General features: G+C 46.6%; 2 long non-coding RNA genes across 2 annotated transcripts; one reads left to right on the forward strand and one right to left on the reverse strand.

Annotated features, from left to right (window-relative positions):
• Positions 1-317: 317 nt before the first annotated feature.
• Positions 318-21,609, reverse strand: LOC135395438 (uncharacterized). Its single transcript, XR_010423087.1, has 3 exons — positions 21,500-21,609; positions 19,795-19,881; positions 318-646 (listed from the first exon to the last, which is right to left on the reverse strand). It is a non-coding gene; the product is annotated as an uncharacterized LOC135395438 (long non-coding RNA).
• LOC135395437 (uncharacterized) lies at positions 20,236-22,471 on the forward strand. Its single transcript, XR_010423086.1, has 3 exons — positions 20,236-20,317; positions 21,530-21,774; positions 22,298-22,471. It is a non-coding gene; the product is annotated as an uncharacterized LOC135395437 (long non-coding RNA).
• The last annotated feature ends 617 nt before the right edge of the window (positions 22,472-23,088 follow it).

Consider the following 23,088-nt stretch of genomic DNA (forward strand, 5'->3'; position numbering starts at 1 on the left):
GGCACCGACTGTTATGTGAATGTATTTGCTTCCCAGTTTCCTGTGAAGTTTTTGCCAGGACACACAATCTCCCACTTCGACCAGCATGACGCCTACCCGGCAGGCAAATTGCTCGACAAATGACTAAGGCGCCAAAACGATGTGATTCTTTTTTAAATTGGCCGTGTACTCTGAGAGGGTATACAGCAATCAGTTGTAGTCCCCTTTGGAGTAGTGGACGTAGTCCCCTTAGCACAGGCACTAGCCATAGCAGTTAATGTGTGAATGACTTTGTAATAAAGAAGACAAATAGAAAGCCATGCCTAGAAACGAAAAAAATCAATGATTTGGACAACAAATACACAGTCAGGCACGCTATACTCTACCACAACGGTGTCATAGGACACAATGCATAACATGAGGCCGTCGTTGTGGATCACGAAAAGATCATTACAGTTCTTATTTGTGACGTTACCTTGAAAAAAAAACGTACGCAGCTTATCGTCCTGACGGATTATTTTGCTTTTTCCTCTCGTCTATTTGGCGTTTTCCTTCCTTCGTGGTTAACCTTGCTGGCGTTGCCCGTGACCTCACTTGTCTCCACGGAAACTCTTGATCCTGATGACTTCTTCTGTCGAGGAGCCATTGCAATCATTCAGGCGTGAGTCTACAGGAAGGATCAGTACACCGTCAACCAATGTCGGGGTAGCTCCTATAAATCATAAGTAAAATGGAAGGTACAGCGCGGTTGATTGGTTGGTACAAAAATAAAAATAAAATGTGGAGATGTTGGCCCAACTCTACATTGGGCCGGCTACTCTAGCACGCTTGGGGTGGCGAGGTCTCACTACCAAGGATTCTAAAACGATGTTCCTTCCACAACGTGTTGATTGGATTGGATTTTAAGGAAAAATAAAATGGAGATTTCGGCTTAATTCACTCGTGTGAGGCCAGCAACTACACATGATTACCACCCGTTACATTGGTGAAAAACTCTTGGAACGATGATGATGATGACGATGATGATGATTATGACGGTGATGATTCCGACAAAAACGTGTTGTTATGGTGAGCTCATCATAGTGTTGAATGCTCACAACGTGCCTTGTGTATGATTACGCCATTAGCATGCAAAGCAGAGCCTCCTCCTCCTCCTTCTTCAGTACGACAATTGCTTATACATATAAGGTATTTTAATGGCTGTTGACATGACGTTATTATGACTAAATATGAGAAAACGTCATAATAGATTAGCACCTGCTGCAATGTCGACATCCTTGTAAACATCTCCCTAACACATATGCACTCCTATCACCGCAAGCTGTCCTCTATTCTACCAGTTCATTTACTGGCTTCTTCTCCTAGCGTGCTGTCGGAAGCCGTGGCTTGCCAAGAAGTGGAGAACAATGGGTCCAATAGCGGGCGATGTGCAAGAAACATGTCCTGGGCGGTGCTGGTGTAGCTCCCTGGGCCTCTGCGTGATGTGATGTGGTTGTTTGCCTGGGATCTCCTGCCCACACGCGACCTTTTGTTGCGGAACCTTGTGTCGACAAACACTTGTCCATACTGCAGTCACCTCGAAGCGAACAATCATGTGCTCTACGATTGTCTCACGGCGGGGATCTTTTGGAGTGTTATTCGCCGTCACACAAATGTCGTTTTCTATGTCGCATTTGACTGTCGCCGTCCGTCCCACTTCCTCAGTGTTCTTGTGGCTGCATGCTTGTGGCGCCGACATATTTGGACAGCGCGCTGTAAGGTGGTGGCACAACGTCGGAATCGCGCCCCATTGTTCTTGTTGCTACGACGCTTGCGCGTGAATGTGACGAACTTCCTGCAGCGGGTGCTACTCGTGCTCGGACGTGATCGGTGCGATAGGCTATGGGGAGCACACGCCTCAGTTTGTGCACAGGACGGCCACGTATCAATTGTGGGAGCCTCGCCTTGATTGTACATTTAATTATTTCTCTTCACACTTTCAGACCTGAACATATGGTATAGCTTACAGACAATATGACTAATGAATTTTAAATGTATATAGTAGACATAGTTTTATTCTGAACAGTGCCTGTGTTTTTGCGTGAAATATAGCCATTTGGTGTTGCCATCGATTTAGTGTGTTGAGTACAGCTTGTGCATTACGTTCATAATAGATTTTCCCGTAACACATTTTGAATTGTTTAAGTGTGAATAAATACCCGTTTTATGATTACTCTTCCCACTTTTGTTGCGTGTACCTCATTTATTTTGCATTTACTTCGATATATTTATATTTTGGAGCTCTAAAGCGTTAATCTACGGCCTGCAAGGAATAAGGCATAACGAACGTGGCAATTAATGCTGATGTCACTTGGAGATGACAAAGAAATCATAAAAGCGGACGTCCCCTCTGTCCCCCACTCCTTCCCGCTGTCCTGTCTCCATCTGTCCACAGCTGTACACCGCTCATGACCACAGCTGCTTCGCGGCGCTAATACGGAATAAAAAATAATAAAATCGGATTGAATGTGACGTCTGGCACATGGTGTGCCGTTTTGTGAATCTGCCCGATCAAACAATCATTTAGACTAAAGTTATGCCTAATAACATATATTCGGCTGAGTTGGGCAGGGGAATTACTTTGCCCTATATGTTGCCAGAGCAGTTTTTCGTAATGTATCGTGCACTCCGCTGTCGTGTAATCTACGTTTCTCCCCTGGGCTATACATTCTAAAGATTATATAGGCTTTCAATAAACATGGTAGAACGCACGAGAAACGCAAGGAACACGCTGTCCGTGTCTGTTCCTTGTATTTCTCGTGCATTTTACCATGTTTATTGACTACCAACATGCTCTCCACCTTCTGGCACTAGGCTTCATTCTGTGTTATTTCGAAATATCTCATTATTTCTATCTCCATACATGTGGCAATTCATTAAATCATTTAGTTTTGATGACCCGTCATTCGTTATTGAAAGCACACCTTGATATGTTTACGCACTCCCTAGCACGTAGATTCAGTGGCCCTTTACGATACACAAATTACCAATCTATCTGAAACTTCTATCTTGCAAATATCAGTGTACACCTGACGCAAAGGAGGAAAAAATCAGCATCGAGCTGCACTCGATCAAGGCCATTTAGATGATTTAGACGTTCCCTGACGCAAGGTCTTTTTAATCAAATGACCGTGTCACCATCCAAACAAATCAATGCGCGCCTCTGATCATTTGCTTATCTGAAATCGGCACGTGTTAATTAATGGCGTTTTTGCTACATCTTGTCCTGCCTCTACGATGTGCTTCGGGGGCTGGGCACCTCCTCAAGGTATGTACAGCTCATTACTTGGTGGGAAGAGGACATGGAACTATTTGAGATTCTTTCTGCCCACTAGGCTGTGACCACTGCAGAGATCCATATCTCCTTGGTCAGAAAGCGGCGCACGAAGTAAAGTGGAACCTATGAACGCATCGTCCAAAGAACTAAACGTTTGCACACACAAACACACACACATCCAGTTCCAGCGGTGAAACATCTCATCTCTTCATCATAATGTACTTATTGCTGGCGTACTTCTATCGGTAACCGTACATGATTTCAGAAATTTTCTCGAGAACACACCATCTGGGAGGTTTTGGGGTTACCACGCAAGAGGAGGACGACTATACCATCTTTTTCTGGGTGTAACTCGCATTACTGCGCCTTAATGTGTGGCGCCTGTTACATTCACTGTATATTTGCTCACGCGCACTGATACTCGAGACCGGAATCTGTTCAGAATACTCCTGTCATATTTTGCTGCACTTGTATTTAGTGTTTTAAAGAAAGAGCACCTACTTCTTTTTGTCCTCATATCTATTTTTCAGCTGATCGTTGAATAATACTCGCGATGTAGTTCACGCTTGCTTTTCTTTTCTTTTACGGTAGGTAATTGGAACAGATTTACACGTAGGCTGTGTCAACCTATGTGACGACATCCTGCACGAGCCGCAGGGTAGGACTGCGGATAATTTCAACCAGGTGGGGTTCTTTTGGCGAGCGCCAGAAACCTCCGACACACGGCCAAAGCCAAAGTAAAAAAAGAAAAAAAGGAAATGGTTCATCGCACACCAAAAGGACAGACTGCATAGTGTTACGAGTGGTGGGAGGTTACTCGAACTCTTTTTGCTGTGTAATTTATTAATTAAGTGAAATTAAATAGCCAGTTTTTTTATTAAAGAATTATAGCCAAAATATCAATGAGAAAGTGTACGAAACCCATGTGGATAACTAGATCAGCAAAAGACTAGTCACAGTTCTCATTGACATTTTGACAGCACAAGTCGGGAGACCAGTTCAATTTCTCCTATTTTTTTCGTTACAAACAAACAAACAAACAAGCATTTTGACGTTTTGGCTTGACATTGACTCCTCGCACGTCTGCGACAAGTTCTGCGTCGGTTTTTTGCAAACCCGAATGTTGATCTTTGGAGCAGGGCAAAAAAATAAAGGTGTAAAAAAGGGTCCGGGTACAAAGTTGCAATCAACGCGTTTCATTGGCGTTTAGGCTCTAATCCTTATCATTCAAAAACTGACTATTCAATTTCACTTCATTAATTAATCCTGTAATTAATTACCTCAGGGTCTGAGGTCTGAGGTACACGCTTAAAAATGAACTTCACCGCATAGCACGCAACTAGCCAACCATAATCTCGAATGATATCGTTATCTTCCCTGATTTGTTGAAAACGGGAGACGTACGCCTCCCATTTTCAACAAATCCGGGCAGATAATGATATCATTCGAGATTATGGTTGGCTAGTTGCGTGCTATGCGGTGAAGTTCGTTGGTGAGAGTGTATTATGGGACATCTGAGGTCTTGGGGGTTACCTTAGAGCTTGAGGTTCTGGGGTTATCTGAGAGCTTGAGGCCCTGTGGTTACCTCGAGGCCAGAGGTTTCCAAAGGGTGAACATCCTCAAGACCTGAACAGCACCGAGCTCCCGTAGCACCACTTCGTGTTGAAATACTTTATTGAGGTCATCAGACTCTAAAGACTTTTTTGTACACTTTAATTTGTCGTTCAGTGTCGCACGGTAAACCACCATCGTGTACCATTTCGAATATAACCATCCATTGAGTGTCTACAAATTTTGGCATTGCAACCTACCCGTTTTTTAAGTTTCACCTATACGGCGGCACACTGATGCTACTTTAATAGGAACTGACATCACCAATCTGGAGTTGAACATGTTGCATTTTGTCAATCTCACTTTCATTAACCCTTTTCTTGTTAGTGTGGATAACTGGGACCCAACAACTTTCGCTATCATACGGATTCAGAATAGGCTTGCCCAAGCTTTTTGTTCTTCCCTTATATATATATATATATATATATTTTACGAACAGCAAGTCGGCCTGTGCCTGACTAACCTTTCTTCTCTTTCTTTTTTCCATAAATGTATCTCAATCCCCCTCCCTATCTCAGTCACCCGCGAAACTAGAACCGCACTTCTGTTCGCACTTCGTGCGAGTTCTTCTGTGAGCTATATAGAGAAGGGTTTTACATATCTCCCTTTTTACAATTGGAGAATGCTCTGAGCCGTACGGCAACACTCTGGGAAGTACTTATTGGGAAGTAAACAGTTGGAAATTTGGCGTTGCGTTGTCGTCACTATTCTTCGTGTTGTCATTGCGTCGTTAATCAGTAGCAATTACTTGGTGTAATTGCGACTACAGTTAGAAAGGGGACATCATCAGGATTTTTTTGGAGGGGGGTACTCGCGTAGTGGGGGATGAGGAAAGAGGGAAACCCAATGAGTAAGCTATTCTTTTGGGGGCAACCGCCCCCTCCCCTTCGGCCCCCACTGCGGTTAGCATCCCCTTGAGTTTGAGGGGTTTCGCTCTTTCCTCTCCTCGTCCTTGATCTGGGACTCCTCACACTCAAGGAGATGCTACTTGTCGTCGCTTTTCTTTTCTTCTTCTCTTTCCCTTCTTTTACCGCCATTGTGCGCTTCAAATTTGTTGGTTAAAAACAAACAAAAAACAGAAAAGGAAATAACCAGCTGTAAATGGTGTCGGTCGATTACCCCAAGGTTGCGGGATCACAACCTAGCCGAGGGCGCGAGCAAATGGGTGGTACAAGATAATTAAACATGTCGTCCCCTGCGAGGTCGTTCACAACTGGGTGCATTGTGCTGTGACCTTAGGACCGCTCACTTTTGCAGCACATGTATGGCGTCTTTGTCAAATGTTTAGTAATGTCACTGTCTCTCAATGGCAATGTTTAGTGGTTCGTTTTTTCCGTTGAGTTTATCACCCCGCGCGCACTCATGTGCGTCAGCTGTTACGCACTGTTTTGACAGAATTCTCTTACGTATCACCTACTCAGGTACGGCAATATGTGACGACACAATAAGAACATAAAGCGCCGTGAGTACTGTCGTTATTGTTATTATTTTTTAGGTATACGCATGCCAAACAGAGAATTAGAGACGATTAAAACCTTAACATCAAGACGTGGAATACAGATGGATGAAATATATATCGAGGTTTCCAATTAATTGATTTAATTATTATTGATGGCGAATTCGGGTGGTCACTTCGTGGCAACACGGCCTGCCCTGTTGAAAAACAAACAAACAAAAAGCATAGAGCCATCTGTAACATGGAACTCATATATGTGTTTATTGTATGAGCAATCATAGCTTCTATGGGCATGTATGAGCTATCTGAGCACTCTCATACAGCCTATAAGCCATATGAGCATTCTCATACAGCCTATGAGCCACATGAGCATTCTCATACAGCGTATTCATGTACATGAATGCACATGAGATGAACCGTCTGAGCAAACGTGCAACATGCGTGATTAAGCTAAAATGACAACACGTGATTACAAAATACCGGTTTATTCAGGTACTGGCGCGACGTAGGTCCCTCAGAGAGCTTGGCAAAGCTTTTTCATGAGCTTTTTCTGTTTCTGTACAGGCACCTTTGATGTCGATGGTTTACCTTCTTCTGCATATTTGACAAAGGCGTCTGTTGAAAAAGAAAGAACAAAATTAGAACTGCGCTAAATTTGTGCGCCTAGAAGTATTCCAGTTCCTACAAGTGATACAACCGTATCGGTTCACGCTGATATGGACATGATTAGGGCTTGTTTCTCATCCCAACGCATAGATCCAACCTTCAAAGTATTAAGTTATATTTAGTCAGTCAGAATAACATAAGAGGTCATTTTGCCGAATAAAATAGAACGTAACCTTCCTCTGTTGTTGTTGTTGTTGTTTGTTTAACTAACAAGGGGAGGGGAGGTTGAATAGGCGATTTCAGATATTGCCCTTGTGCTCCGCACGGGGGCCCTCCGTCGCCCAAGTCACGCCCATCGCGCAATGCGTCGTGGGAAAAAGTTTACATTCGTGCTCCTCTGCCTGTTGCTCGAAGGTGCGGGAGGTGAAGGAGAGAGAAAACTGAAACCGGTTGCGCTCTTCTTCTTCTCTCTGACTCATGAAAACTAAATCCCAAGGTGCAGCGGGGCTTTCGCAACACGGCGCTCTCTGGTGGGCCATCCATGCAATTTCTGAAATCGTGTCTACCCCCCCCAAAAAAAAAGAAAAGAAAAGAAACGGTACGACGGTACGGTACGGTAACCTTCCTCTAATGCTGGTGACGACCAATGAACGCGGTTCTGAAACATCTGAGTATGTATGCGTATGCGCAGCGCTTCCAAAACTGAGTGCATGTACTTCTTCGCTGGCCACTACAGCAACAGGTTAGTGACACAGAGTGTTTGTGGCTTGCTTGACTTTGAGGCATCCAAACACACACTTTTTGGAGCATGCTAACGTGCGATTTCGGTGCGCCCTGCAGCACGTAGCCACAAAATTTTGGTACAAGAATTTAGTGCGTGACTTTTTTTAAACACTTTATACACACATGTAAAGGCTATCAGCGAATGCTTTCCACGAAGAGTCACAAAAAGCACGAATATGGTAGTTGCAAACAGCTAACCCGACAGACATAACGTAAGATAACGGAAAAACGGGACTGCAACGCACCTGTAATGCGCACACACCTCCCACGGCTTCCGTAGGTTGATTCCAAGGTACACACACAAAACACCTTCAGTGATCACTGAAACGGCACAAAGACACTGTCACAGCATGGAGACGGCGACGAAAATATGAGTCCCACGCAGAGCGAAGCGAAATACGTCCAGACGGCTCCGAGAAGCAGGGTAGAATAAGCAAGTAAGGGCCCAAGCACCAGGGATTTCCCTACACCCCCCTGCATTTTTGCAACCCCCCCCCCCCTGAAATTTCTCAGGTGACCCCACCCAGCTCGGCCACCAACACGTTCTGGTAGCGAGTCCGGCGCAGCGAATTACATCCTGTACTGTCAAACTTGGGCTGTATAGGACCACAGTCATGCAGATGATCGTACCATGCATTTGTCCAATCTGTGTGCTAGGTATTCATTGAGCTTCGGAGACAAGGTGCTAGTCTTTTTTCTTTGTCGGTCGTGTGATTATGCTTCTTGATCTTGAAATGCCGTTCATAATGAATCTGTATTCTAACGTACTGTGTTCTAACGTAATAACATGTACAAATAAGACGGGAAAGTTGGGCAGAGATGTCACCACTGTGCCACGATGCTTTCCGTGTCTAAGAAACATTCCTTAAGTGGAACCTTCACCAAGCATACCCCCCCACCCCCTGGAAAGCTCGCCCCCCCCCCAGCAATGAATTTCTTGGGAAATCCCTGCCAAGCACTGAGATGGCACTCGCAACGGTTTGGATGAGGATCCAGGAGCCAAATGTTGTAGGACACGGAACAGGAAACATGCACCTGTGCAACACGCTGTGGCGCCATCTAGGTGACTAACTGGTTAACTAAACCGTCCGCGCTCATACCTTCGTCATACTGCTCAAAATGCAGCTCATACTGCGCATAACGTTGCTCATATTGCTCATTTCTTTACGCATAGAGAGTTATATGAGTTTTTTCAACAGCGCTCGGAAATTGGTGGGTCGGTGGTCGAGCTGGATCACCCGAACATGAGTGCTGGAATGTAGCGGTTTAGTCACTTGGATCACGCTAAGGGCATCGCTGTCGCTCGTCCTCGAGTTCTGTCGTCTGCTAAGCCACGTGATTTCAACCAATGAAGGCACTCGCAACCGTTGCAGTGCGGATGTGACGACACCGGATGTAGTTGAGCAATCCGCTGCTCGATCGTTTTGAGACCGGGCAAAAAAAGTGCTAGCTGGCAAATTCCGAGCGCTTGGAAAGCGCCACGGGAACATGCGAAATTGCTTCATTTTGACCAAACGAACAAACGAATATGACTGCTCGAGATCTGGCAAAAAAAGTTGCTACGAAATGACCACTCGAATTCGCCATGAATTACTCAGGAATTGTATTGTATCTTGAACACCATACTATTTCGCACAGTTCCACGCGGCAGACCGGGTGTGGTGTTCCGAGCGCCTAATCTAATGCATGGGGAGCGCGTAGTCACGGCCGTGGACAAGATGGCGGCGAATTGCACGAGCTTTTGCGCAGTCGCTCGCAGCGCGCCAAACAGGAAGACACATTTTTGTAGGGCTCAGAAACGCTCTTCTGTTGCGAGCCGACCACATGCTCATCCGGCAGCTCAGGGGTCGGATTCACAAACGCGATCGTAAGTCACGCTAATATTCGCTAAGACGTCGTAGCCTGCGACGCGCGTACGACGGCGTCGTAAGCGCGATTCACAAAGCTATCGTAGTGGAGAGGGTATCCCCTTTGACGAGGAAGAGGAAGTTGCTCACTTCCTGCCACGTGTACCTCGGAGAGAAACATCCAAAGGGTTCAAGACTATGTTTTCGCTATGGTAACGATGACGAAAATTTGGAATCGCACCAATAAGAGTCGTCCCATTAGAAGAAGACGAAGTTGTTCGTCCCCAAATGTTTTGTTACTGCACGTGCTCTCGGTCTTTCGGTAGCCATAATTGATGCCATGCAGTCACAGGCGAAACGCGTTGACACAGCAAATATATTCCCAGTATGTTCGTCTCGGGGAGGGAGTGGGTGAGGGTGTTTTGTAAGCGGTGTGTGGCACTCAGTTTTGCAGCTTTTATGGCTTCTTTTGCCTTTCTTGCAGACAATTTGAAGAGGTGTTGGGGTTGTCTTAGCGGGGTGTAGGGGATACTTGAAAAATCCCTGCGACCCGATTTTACAGAGCACAAAGTTGAAGCATTTGTTGAAAGTTACCAAGCAAAAAAGTGCCTCAATGTCACTTCGGGGATCGTCTCGAAGGTTCTGTGGCAAAGTGCAATGCGTTCGCGCGTATTACGGAGTCTTTGTTTCCCGTCTCCAAATCCACCGCTGCCAAATAACGCCGCCATCTTTCTTCGTAAGACTGCTCGGGAGCTCTCGCAGGATTCCACCGTAAGCTGCGAAGATTTTGCGACGCGCGCCCTTCGTGAATCTACACTTCGTCGTAACTCTCCCGTACGACGGAGTTACGACAGATTCCGTCGCACGAGCTCTTTGTGAATCCGGCCCCAGGGGCCGGATTCACAAAGAGCTGAGAATGTCCAATACAAAGAGCTGAGAATGTCCAATACAAGTCGGCTACCAATGCATAATACAGCCATAGTCATGTATCCATAAGCATACCCCCTGGTAGATCGCCCCCACCCGCCCTTCCCAGAGGTCGGTTGCTGGGGAAACAACTACGGTGCGCGTAATGCACACTGTTTGAGATGCAAACTTTATGTCCATGCATTAGGTGTGGTGTTATCGAGACGATCCACATGGGCATCGTCTTTTGTGGTAGTGCGCGTGCCCCGCGCAGTGGGTTCTAGGCAGTTTGGGCTTCTGCTCGGCTGAATAAGGTAATGTGACTCCCATCCTCAACTGTCTTGGGTTCATCGAAACATTACAATTGGCGACGAGCTTGAAACGGAGCAGCGGGAGACTGCAAGTCAGACGTCTACATTCGCTGAGGAGGCCTATCGTTGAGCAGGAGGTGGTGAGCCTGAATCGAACACTAGCGTCATGCCGGGAGTGGGGAAGCTGGAGCCTTTTGGAATGTTCGCCACGGACTGGGACGACTACAAGAAGCGAGTTTTTCAGTACTTCCTGGCAAATGATATTGCAGAGGAAAAGAAACTCGCTGTTTTCTTGACGTGCTGCGGCCCTGAGACGTATGCCTTGCTGCATCGACTGCTGTCTCCTGCTAAGCCTAGCGGGACGACGTTGACCGCCATTTTCGATGCTCACTCGAAGCACTTCTCGCCAAAGCCATCTGAAGCGGTTGCAAGCTACAGATTCTTTTCGCGGAATCGCACTTTGGACGTACCTGTCAGCGATTTTGTGACTTCTCTGAACAGTCTTGCGGAAGATTGCAACTTTGGCTCGTTCGGGAACGCATGCTTCTAGACCGAATTGTTGGAGGCATAAACGATGACACCATGCGCACGAGGCTGCTCGAAATTACGGACATGACTTTCGAGACAGCAAAGAAAACTGTCATCGCCATTGAAGCGGCCCGTAAGGATTCTCAAGCTTTGGTGGCATTTCCCTGCGCAGCTACAAATGCCGTCAGAGACACCAGTTCTGTGGTGTGCTACAGATGTGGAGCACCGCATTACGCTTCGGAATGCAGCCACAAGAAGACTGGAATGCAGCCACAAGAAGACTGTTTGACACAAGTGCGGCAACAAAGGTCACCTCGCTAGGGTCTGCAAGGACAAGAGGAAGGCTACGAAAGCACCAAACGGAAGGTCGAGGCAAGTCAATAAACTGCTCAACACCTCTGTGGCTCATGACGATTTGCAGACGGTATATGGCACGTGGCAAGTGCGATCACCTCGCACGCTAAAGAGCCGTTCGGGATTGGTCTCACCGTGGACGATGTTCCCCTGCTGATGGAGCTGGACACCGGTGCCAGCGTAACGATCGTATCAGAAGATACATTCCGTAAAGCGTATGCTGAAGAGTTACAACGATGAACTCGCCCTTGTACTGGGCAAGATGACCGCCAGTGTCAGGTTTGGAGAACGTACTTCGGTCCAGCGTTTGTACGTCGTTTCAGGTGACTGCCCCTTTCTGTTGGGCAGAGACTGGATAATAGCACTGGATATCGTCTTGTCCAAGACTCGAGACATAAACACCGTGTCATCTGTTGACGCCATGGCGAAATGGTACAGCGACGTCTTCTCTTCAGGCCTGGGGACATTCAAGGGCGTTCAAGCGAAGATCTTCATCAAGACCGGGGCGCAGCCGAAGTTCTTCAGGTTACGGCCCGTCCCGTTCGCTCTCCAAGATCGTGTCAGCGAGGAACTGTGTCGAATGCAAAGAGGAGGTATCATTTCTCCTGTCAAGACAGCTGACTGTGCAGCACCCATAGTGCCGGTGCTCAAAGAGTGATGGACGCGACAGAGTCTGTGGAGATTTCAAAGTCACGATAAACCCAGTGTCGGAGACGGAAAGATACCCTATTCCTCGAGTATTGAAGAGCTGTTTGCAAAGCTCTCTGGTGGAGTCAAATTCAGCAAGCTGGACTTGAAGGATGCGTACTTACAAGTAGAACTGTATGAGGAATCGCGAAAACTCGTGACGATCAACACACCCAAAAGACTGTTCCAGAATAACCGTCTACCCTTTGGAACTTCGTCAGCGCCAGCGATCTTCCAAAGGGCAATGGAAATCCTGCTTCAAGATCTGCACCATGTCGTTGTATACTTCAATGACATAGTGGTCACCGGACACAACGATGCGGATCACCTGAGAAACCTCAACCTCGTCTTGTCGCGCCTTCAAGAAGCGGGTCTGAAGCTCAAGGTCGAGAAATGCGTATTCTTAGTCCCTGAGGTAGAATATTTGGGCCATATCATCAACGCAGATGGCCTGAGACCAGACCCAAAGAAAACCGATGCCGTGCGAGCAGCACCCACACCTACGGATGTGAAATCACTTCAGAGCTATTTGGTAAACTTTTATCGACGGTTTCTGCCTAATGTGTCAACAGTCCTTCATCCGCAGAATCAGCTGCTTGAGGAAGGGACGCCTTGGCATTGGGTCCCTAGCCAGGAGGCTGCGTTCCTTCGCAGTGAGGACTTGCTGTCATCTGCAAAGGTTCTGAGCTACTACGATCTCAATAAGAGTGTCGTGCTTGTCTGCGAGGCATCCCCTGTAGGCATCGGTGCCGTTCTGGCTCACCGAGAAGTTTCAGGTGACGAACGGTCGATTGCTTTTGCATCGAGAAGCTTTGGTCCTTCGGAACGAAACTACAGCCAGCTGGATAAAGAAGTATTCGCCTTGGTATTCGGCGTTTCAAAGTTTCGCCAGTATCTGTGGGGACGAGAATTCGTTGCTGTCACGGATCACAAGCCTTTACTGAGTTTGCTGGCTGCAGACAAAGGAATACCCGAGAGCTGTTCACCGCGTGTTCCCAGATGGGCGCTAACGCTTTCCGCATACAAGTACAAGTTGACCTATCGCCCAGGAAGCAGTATTGCTCACGCTGATGCGTTGAGCCGGTTGCCACTGCCTGCAGAAGCACTCCTCGTGCCCAGACCACCTGAAGTATGCATGTTGGAGGGTGTGTATCCACGTGTTCTCTCAGCTAAAGTCGTTGCTGAGGAGACTTCCAAGGACCCTCTTCTCGCACGAGTACGTGAAGCACTCTGGTCTGGTACTGAATTGCCTGCTGGGCTACAGTGGAAGGCATTTTCTACAAGGTCGGCCCAACTAAGCATTCAGGAAAACTGTTTTGTGAGGACCGTGGGTTGTCGTCCCCGTGTCCTTGCATTCTGAAGTCATTCACATACTGCATGAGGGCCATCCGGGAGTTGCCAAGATGAAATCTATAGCGATGGGTCACGTCTGGTGGGACTCCATTGACGACATCACTGCTACGCTTCGGAGTTGCCGTGTCTGCCAGGAGCTACAAAGAGCTTCCCGAAGCGTGCCTCTGACACCATTGCCGTTGCCAGAACGTCCGTGGTCACGCCTGCACGTTGACTACGCAGGCCCCTTCAAGAGTCGTCATTACCTCGTCGTTGTCGACGCGTACTCAAAGTGGATCGAGGTATGTCCAGTGGCATCGCCATCGACTGACGCAACCATGAGTTGTCTACAGAAGTTGTTCGCCACCCACGGACTACCCGACGTAGTAGTCTCAGACAACGGTCCAGCGTTCGTGAGCCAGAGTTACAGGGATTTCCTTAAGCGAAATGGAATTCGGCACTTCTGTGTCCCACCCTATCATCCTACTTCCAATGGAGCCGCTGAACGTGCGGTGCAGCTTACCAAGAACCAGCTTAAGAAAACTACTTCAGGTGACGTCTGTACGCAACTGGCTCGGATTCTGCTCAGCTACTGTACGACGCCACACGAAACGACTTGCTGTAACCCAGCGGAGCTTCTCATGGGACGGAAGCTGAAGACTGCAATCGACCTGCTACGCCCAGTCTTCAGATCCTCTGTGGCTCAGGAGCAGCTGAAGCAAAAATTCCAGCACGATCAGAGGCCGCGGTCATCCCAGGTTTTATCACCGGAGGACTGCGTTTATGCTCGCAATTTCAGGCCAGGAGCGCCCTGGATGCCCGCAACCGTGACAAAAGCTTTAACCGATGCTGTCTCTGACGTAGAGCTGTCAGATGGACGTTATTGGAGGCGTCATCAGGAGCACCTCCGCCGTGATCTTGGGGCGGAGTGGTGTCATCACCCATCTTACCAACAAGGGTTTTGAAGTCTATCCTCACCGCCGCCTTGGCCCGCTTCTGTCACGAGTACGTTCCCAGAGGAATCGGCGCCACCAGTTTGTTCGCCAAGGAGTGGGCCTCCTCCGTCCGAGGATTCATCATCAGTTGCTTCTCCTGACAGCGACACTGGGGCCTCCTCACCTAGGGAAGCTTCCCCATCGTTACGTCGTAGTACAAGAGTGCGGCATCCAGTCGTGCGTTTTGAACCGTAGTGTGTGTTTGAATATGAAACAGTGGGGATTGTTTGGACACTAGGTTGTGCTTTTGCTCTTGCACGGCTACGAAGGTCCTATGAGAGCACGTAAAAATGCGATCTTCGGGCTTCCGTGCTAAAAGCCGTGCCGAGGGTCACGCTTGCGCATATACATACGAGCCGTCTGGTAAAATGCGGGTGAACCTGGCCCGAATCTTAAGCGACCTTAAGGTCCTCACGCTGTACAAGCCTCACATCCCCAACGCAAGAGTCCATCAAGCTCATGCTCATTACCGCTATGATATTGATGATCGCTCGATATCCACGCGGGACGCTCAGCGGACAGAAATTTATGTGTAACAGGATATATTAGATCGATTCTGCGCAAATTTTTTACGTGAATCGGTTCACTATTACACTGCGCCCCGCTTACTTGACCCACAGATAGGTGGAACACTGCACCACGCAGTAGAGTATCTCGAATCCCTAAGATGCAGCACAGATACAACACTGGAACATCCTTTCTTTGAATATTTTCATCTCGATTCTAAATATTGATTGATGGGTTATTAAATGTAGCTCCATGCTGTCATATACAGTCACTGTGTTAGTTACTGGAATTTAAGCTTCCAACGCTGTCAATTTGCTGTTTGACCTGCCACACAATGCGCCTTTGATTACATTTGGGTGCTCTGCGGGCCAAACTCGCGACAGACGCGTCCTCCAGTACCTCGACGAGTGGGAAGCACATGCTGGACTGCGCAGCTTTTTGGGTTGTAGTACTTCTGAGCACTAGTAAAAGGGATGGTCACATCCGGAAACCCACCTATGAAACCGATACCATTATCGGTAGATCTATATCTAATGACGCTTACATTTTTCTATTGCCCCCTTTTCTTTACTGGTGATAGTTCTTACTTCTATTCATTGTGACTGGTCCGAATACCGCACAGAGACGAAACATTCAAGCACCATTTACTGCTAAAAGTCAACGAAAGTGTCTAGGCTGTATAATAAACATTCAGCTTTATTGTTGCAAAAGTGTCGTCTCCCAATTTGCTGTCATGCAATCCGAGTACCCACACAAGCAAGATTTTGATTTTGCAGATTTCATGGGTTCGGGGTCAAGTAGGGGGTAGTGGGGGAGGCGTCGCCAAAAAAGTTGTGTGCACTTACATTGTTATAGTACTACACAGGAAAAACGTTAGGAGATGCCGCCAAACATTTAGGGGCACGTGTCAGGGGTTTTGCTAAACCACTGGCCGTTGCTACGAGGGTGTGTGGTGCGTGCAACCGGTTACAACAACTTGTATGCCAACTAACATTTAAATTATTCATCATGTAGTTACATCTTAATTGCAACCACCCATCGGAAAGCACTTAGAGGTGCTATGTGAGAAAATGTTGATGAAACCGGGCAGAACCTAGCCATTCCAGGTTAACCATGAAACCTCATAGAGACAGCTTACTGCGTTGCACTCTGATTAAAGGTCACACGCAGCGGTCAATAGCGGTCGTCACCGCGGTCGTATATAAAGAAGCTCTCCACCAAAGAGTTTCTAGCACTTCTCTTGAATATGCTAAAACAATACTCGGAAACTGTGCAATAACCAGCGCGTCTCCACACACCTGCATTTGTCTTTTTCACTTCACGCTTCACCAGTCGTGAAAAACTTAGGCAACTTGAGGCTTTGTATGTGTTTGTCCTTCTATGTTGTTCCAGCCTCAGAACATCAGTTCGCTCTTGTTCAACAATTGCCGCTTGCGTCGATCCCTGTCGTATGAATGTGTGTATGAGTGTGCAAAAATGTAAGAGTGAAAGGAGGATGAGCGAGAGAGAGTGACTGGTTTGTCCCTTAAGATGGCGCACCCTGGAAGTCGCTAAGAAGGCGTGTTAGCTTAGCTCAATTGGTAGAGCCCTGGACCGGCAATCCAGAAGATGTGGGTTCAAGTCTTACAGCTGGATAACCTTTTCAGTGACTTTCATCGTGAAAAAGATGTTCGCACATTACCGCTTCTGCTTATGTTTGTCATATACATTCTGAAGAAAACGCGATTCTTCTTTCGCGAGTGCATTTTTTGCAGTTTGTCTTGACCCACAGCGTATAAGACAGCTATGAGCACGCGCACACTTCGGTTTTATTTATCTTCTATTTTCGGTAGATTTCATCTATTTTCTTATGCGCTGTACTCCGGAGCGCGGTCAGATTGCTGTTCACACACCGTATGACGTGACGGAGAGGACGCTGCAAACGACCGCAGAAGTAGCCCGTGGTAGCTACCTGTAGGCGGGCCCGTCGTCCCGATCCAACGTCATGCTTCGCTCAGCATACCATAGCAGAACACAGCGAAAGCATTAAGAACGAAGTCCTACGAGAGCCCAGCTTGTACGACGCGGTAACCCTTTGTCCGCAAATGGCGCGTGCTTCAGCTGTGTTAAGTTATTATTATTATTATTATTTATATATTAAGTTATCGTTAGTTTACGGTTAGGCATTGTCGATGAGACATATCATTCTATATCCACTCTCACACACACATTCATTGTTATGTGCCTCAACCGCCACTCGCCGCGCCCAACGTACAGGGAGTTCATGTTGCAAACATTTACTCATACGTACTTGTACTCCAGTTCCGGACACAAGTGAAAGCTAGTCCTAGATGTCGAAAGAGCATAAAAGACGCGGTAGACCATGCTCGTTATTAACAAAAAAGAAAAGCTTAATATGCGTGAAATAGAATTGGTCAGAATAGCCTCTTTAGCTTTCACGCATTGAGCCGCGTGGCCTTCGCACCTTCGCACGCCACGGAGAAATCAACGCGATCCATGAAGCAAAGTGTAATGGTTCCATAAGCTGACTCCAGCGGTATTATCGTCCCATAGAAAATTGATTTCTGCGGCGCCATAGTCAACTCAAAAGACCCGTCAGAATTCCTGGCTGCGAAAGCACGCAGATGTGTGTCAGCGGAACATTGAAAGCTTGGGCGCACTACAACAAGATTGGTACGGTCGACAACCTTGATAGAAAATCTGTGGGGAAGTTATCAGGCAGAATATCAACTTGGACCTGAGACGCATGTAGTCTGCAGGTCGGCATGATGTAACCTTGTGACGAGTGGAAATTTCCTGGATAAAGTTGAGTGAGCACCCAACGCAAACAGTGCGACAAATGACAGTAGCCTCGTTTTAAATCCAGCAACATTGATTTGATTTTCACGACCAGAGCCCTGAAGCACTAGCCACTCGCTCTGTAGCGTTGGTCCGTGGCATCACCGTTAGGTCGCTCATATTGTGTGGCAACTTTGGGATTTTCTATTCCGCACAGTTCACCATGTAATTTACTTCCCCCTTGTAAAGACTTCGAAATGGTGCAACCTTCACTTTCAACGTTCAAAGCTTTCACATATTAAACACATCAGACGCAGCGACACAAGACAATGCGTCAGTTGTGGCTCTGGGGTGAATTTTGAAATTGTCTTCACACACTGTGGCCTACACAAACATCAGAGGGCAAATATTTCGGGCGTACTTGACCAGGATTAGCAGCAGTGAATTGCTTCATGCGGTTTCGTAGCGCTCCTGGTTGACTCCTGAAGGGGACGGAGTCCGCGATCACTTGCTTGATATCTACCAGCACGGCACACCTGGATCATAACACGGTGACACAGCGACCAAGCCTGTGTTTAAAAAGAGGGGTGAAGGCTACACCCAGGAAGAGCCTGTGTGTAGCGGACGAAAAGTTGCGAGCCAGCCGATTGGGCATGTAAACCCGCAAGTTGAGGGATAAATCGGTATCTACTTCTCTCATGAGGGTCTTTTGGGACATCTTGACACCATCGTAGATGGGACGTGGGATTTATGAAATTGGCAAAGTAGCTTCTTCTATCCTCCTTTGGAAATGACAATTGGTATTGTCGATCGGGACCCACACGCGGCTGCCACAGACCTGTCCGAACTTTAAGAAATTCAACGTTCACACACAAAAAAGGCCGGAAGCAGCAGGAAAGTTCATTTCACAATCGAGGAATGTGAGTATATTAAAGAGAGGAGATGAAAAGGATGTTGCAGATGGAGCGACAGGAAGTAGGTTGACGCAATTTGGAAGGTTTAATGGCTGCTGCTTCCACAACCACTCGTCAGCTCTACGTATGTCTTGATATCTCAAATGTCACCGATGCATTTTTTACTGCATTGAAATGCTCACGTCCCTGCCCAATAATGCACCGCTTTGTCTGTCGTTATGCTTTACTCTGTTGACCCTACATTGTCCCTTACCCTCCCCCGCCGAATGCCACGTTCGTTTACCACAGTCTTCCACCACATGAGACTTAATGTGGCTTTTACACCGGCTTTCAAACACCTCCTCGGTGTCGGCGCGTTCAGCATCTTTTCCACGTGTGGTGTGCGAGATGACCTCTATCACATCCTCCTGGTCTGCGGACAGTAGGATCGCGAGCGCACCCTCATGGAAACTGCTCTGCAACGCGTCGATAAACGTCAGTTCGACTTAGCCAAAATTCTCGGGCCGTGGTCGGACCCCTCACATCAGATACAAGGCCTACAAGTTGTTGCTGGGTTCCTCTCCAGCACTGGACTATTGGAAAGAACTGTAATACGACACCTTTCCATTATCATAACTTTCTCATCCCTTCCACAAGCGCAGTGAGGCAGTGTACCGCCCTAACGGCAATGAATTACCCACCATATCATCATCCCATTTATGCGTGTGTGTACGCAGCACCACATGTTCGGGAAATAGAGTACGCAAAATTATTTTCCCAAGAGGCTAATCGGCGTTTCGTATGGCCGCACAGGCATGCAGGTTTTAATCGTTACTGAAGGGCGTGAGATGCCTGAGCCTGTTTGTTCAACGCGTACCCAACACTGCAAGCAGGAAGGGACCAACCTGACGCCCGAGACAAAGCACCAGAACCCAAAGGCTGCGCTCTCCTTGTACGCTGGAGGATGGTCCATTGTTGGGGGGGATGAATGTCTATAAATAAGAAGAAGAGAGGAGATATACATTCAAAAACTGAGACCTGCTATTCCTATGTAAAATCACTCCCTCTCACGCATACGCACACATATTTATTAAAGTACAATCAGGCACGTGCGACTGGGTAAGTGAACGTCACGGTGTAGCTTTTGTGCGAAGCCTATATCTCGTATCTGAGTCTTCACCATTTCCTCAACGCGTGGTTACTTTTCTTGCATTGTGTACCAGCACGCTGTAACGAGCTCTAGGATGGTATTAAGACTACAGCTATATCACGACGTGGAAAATCCTCGCGGGGAAACAAAATATTATTGTCCTTGACGTTTGTTCTTCGCCTTGATTGCGTAAGGTGACCGGAGGACTCGTCTACTGTATATAAAGCATCGCTCTAGCACGTGTACTTCCATATTGCAGCTGTGCCTTTGTCTCAACTGTAAGTACACTGGAATATATCTTGTGGGCTCCGGGTGTATTTTGTTTGTAGAAGGCAGCTCTGTTCGCACTCATTTGATTTCGTAAGGAGAACTTTAGACACGTATCTCATATGTAACGTATACATCTACGTGGTCCCCTTGTTAACATTTGTCGGGATACCTGAGTCTCCTATAAAAGAAACGCGAAAAGTTCAGTGCATTCAAATGTTCCAACCGCATCTGTTGGGGAGACTGTCTGTTTGCACGTACGTCTAACGTGATTGTTTCTAATACACAACGCCTTGGGCGCTGTTCTTGCTATAGCTAAGGCATATAGTAATGCTTGAATACTTAAATACGCATGCTTACACGTGCAATGCTATCCCTCAAGCTGAATTCGTTGCCAATTACTTAATTGCCAATTCAGTTATAAGAGACTCCAGCAACGGCACGCTGCTCCCTTATTTTATTGTTGCTATCGATTGATGCCTATTTATCGGCCATACCTTGTTCGGTTGTAGAATCCGCGGCAAACTGTTATTAGTCAGACATCGATTCGAGCTTCGATCATCTTCAATAATGTAGGAAGCGCGCACTGTGGTATCTCTAAATACAAATATATACGAAAAAAAAGAAAAAAAAAAAGACATATGCTTTCATCTTTTTACGCGCCCCAAGCAAAATATTACCAATTCCTAAAAATAATTTCACGAATTTGATAACAAACGGGCATGTGTTATGAAATTGACAGATAACGAACTTTATTGCGCCGATACGTAGGTCTTATTCCACCTATGCGAAAGCCTTCGTAATCTTACATTGTTTCACGTTGAATGATAGAACCCCAGACACCTCTCAAGGGGCTGAGGTCCGGGATGTGTTAAAGGAAGAGCGTGAGGACGAGAGCCTCCGACAATTCGAATTATAATTCCATTCTTATGTTCGAAATATCAGCGGCTCTTCTACTGAGGCTCTTCCACCTTTCTGAGGTCCTGGATATTACTCAAAAACCTTTTCTCCACTCCCGTTTTTGAATCCCGGCCGCGTGTGTCAGTGACACGAAAACAGGACAACATAGTGTCTTACCGGCACAAACCAGAGATAGCCCCCGGGTCCCACATGTTGACATTGGAGAATGCTTTTATTCTCTGGGGAGAAGCTATTGAGAATGAATGCTAGCGATGCTCACCAATAGTGCTCACCATTTTTCGCCATATATTTCCATATTTCAGCCAGCAAGATGCAGAAATACGCTGCCGTTCTCGCCTTGGTCCTTGTGCTGGTCCTCACCCTATCCGTCGTTGATGCTCAATTCGGCTTCGGACGTGGATTTGGCCGAGGATTTGGTGGTGGATTCGGACGTGGATTTGGTGGTGGCTTCGGGCGAGGATTCGGTGGTGGTTTCGGACGAGGATTCGGCCGTGGATTTGGACGTGGATTCGGCGGTTTTGGCCGAGGATTTTACGGCTAAAGTATGGTTAGTATTGTTGACATTCTTGTCACAAACCTGGTGCTGGCTTCTCGGATTTGTGCTTCTACGTAAATTCGCACCACTTTTCCGGGCTGAATTTAGCCAGAGAAGTGCAAATTTTCTCAAATGGGAATGGTCTGGAGCTTACTCGACAAATTATACATAAGTGTATTACTCAGGGAAAACATTTCATTTCAAGAAAAGGCCAAATCTGAGCCATGCAATCCAGTCCGACTTAAAAGAATGTAGACTGCTGTACATATTCAATTCTTCATAAATGATTCTTATGCATATGAAATAGCTAGGAAACCCAAAATATTATTGAAGCGCCTCTTTTCTGGATGACCGGCTCTCAAGTGACTAAATCTGGAACATCTCGAAGTAATCGTTTTACTCATCAAGCTAATCTCGGTGGCCTGTTATGTACTGTTTGTAAATACAAGAATTGCTTTGTGTATCATGGTGATCACATTTAATCAAAGATGCATGAGCGTGATAATCACCTGCTGATGTTGCACTTTTCTTGCAGAACAACAAGCTCGTACATTTCATGATACGAAACCAACGGCAGGAAGCTTTGTGAAGAATGTTATCCTATCGACACATTAAACACGATTAACAAGAAAAGAGGAAGTATTTGAGTGTTTGAGAACTGGAGAAGTGTTCGAGTGTAAATAACTTGAATAAACGCACTTTTAGCGAATTGTTTGATTGTGATTATCCTCAAAGAGTCTACACTATCGTGCAAATAGTGGTGATGATCGTACATACAGGCAAACTGAAAGCAGACGAAAGGACTAACAAGAGCAGAAGCATAGACAAAGTGAGAGTCTTATCATATTGTTTTGTGTGGATGCCCACCTGCCTTGTAGTGTCAGGAACGGAACTCCTGTCTATAGATCAGAAATTATATTACTTGATGCATGAACGCTGCTCGATGTTCAGGATGCACAGTCTGCTTATCCCCTGAAGATAAAGACATGTCCACTACAGTATTTTACAATGAGGTATAGAGAAGTTTCAGCAATGCAAACCCCAAATTGAACAATATTCCATTTCACACACGCAGCGTGGACCTACCGTAAGTTTCGGGAAGAGAAAACACATTGGAGAACACTGATGCTCATGAGCGTGGCGATAGCAGTCAAAAAAAATATATATTTTTTCTTAGCTTCAGCAAAAAGTAGTTCTTGAAAAACAGCTAATCTAGTGTGTTTGTTTGTTTGTTTGTTTTTTCATTTCCTCATGCACCTGCACACATTGCACCTGGTATGTGTATAATTTCCTGACAATAATGCATTCGTATGCATTCCTTAGTGA

Source organism: Ornithodoros turicata, chromosome 5 (genome assembly GCF_037126465.1).
Source record: "Ornithodoros turicata isolate Travis chromosome 5, ASM3712646v1, whole genome shotgun sequence".
In the NCBI taxonomy this organism is placed as follows: domain Eukaryota; kingdom Metazoa; phylum Arthropoda; class Arachnida; order Ixodida; family Argasidae; genus Ornithodoros; species Ornithodoros turicata.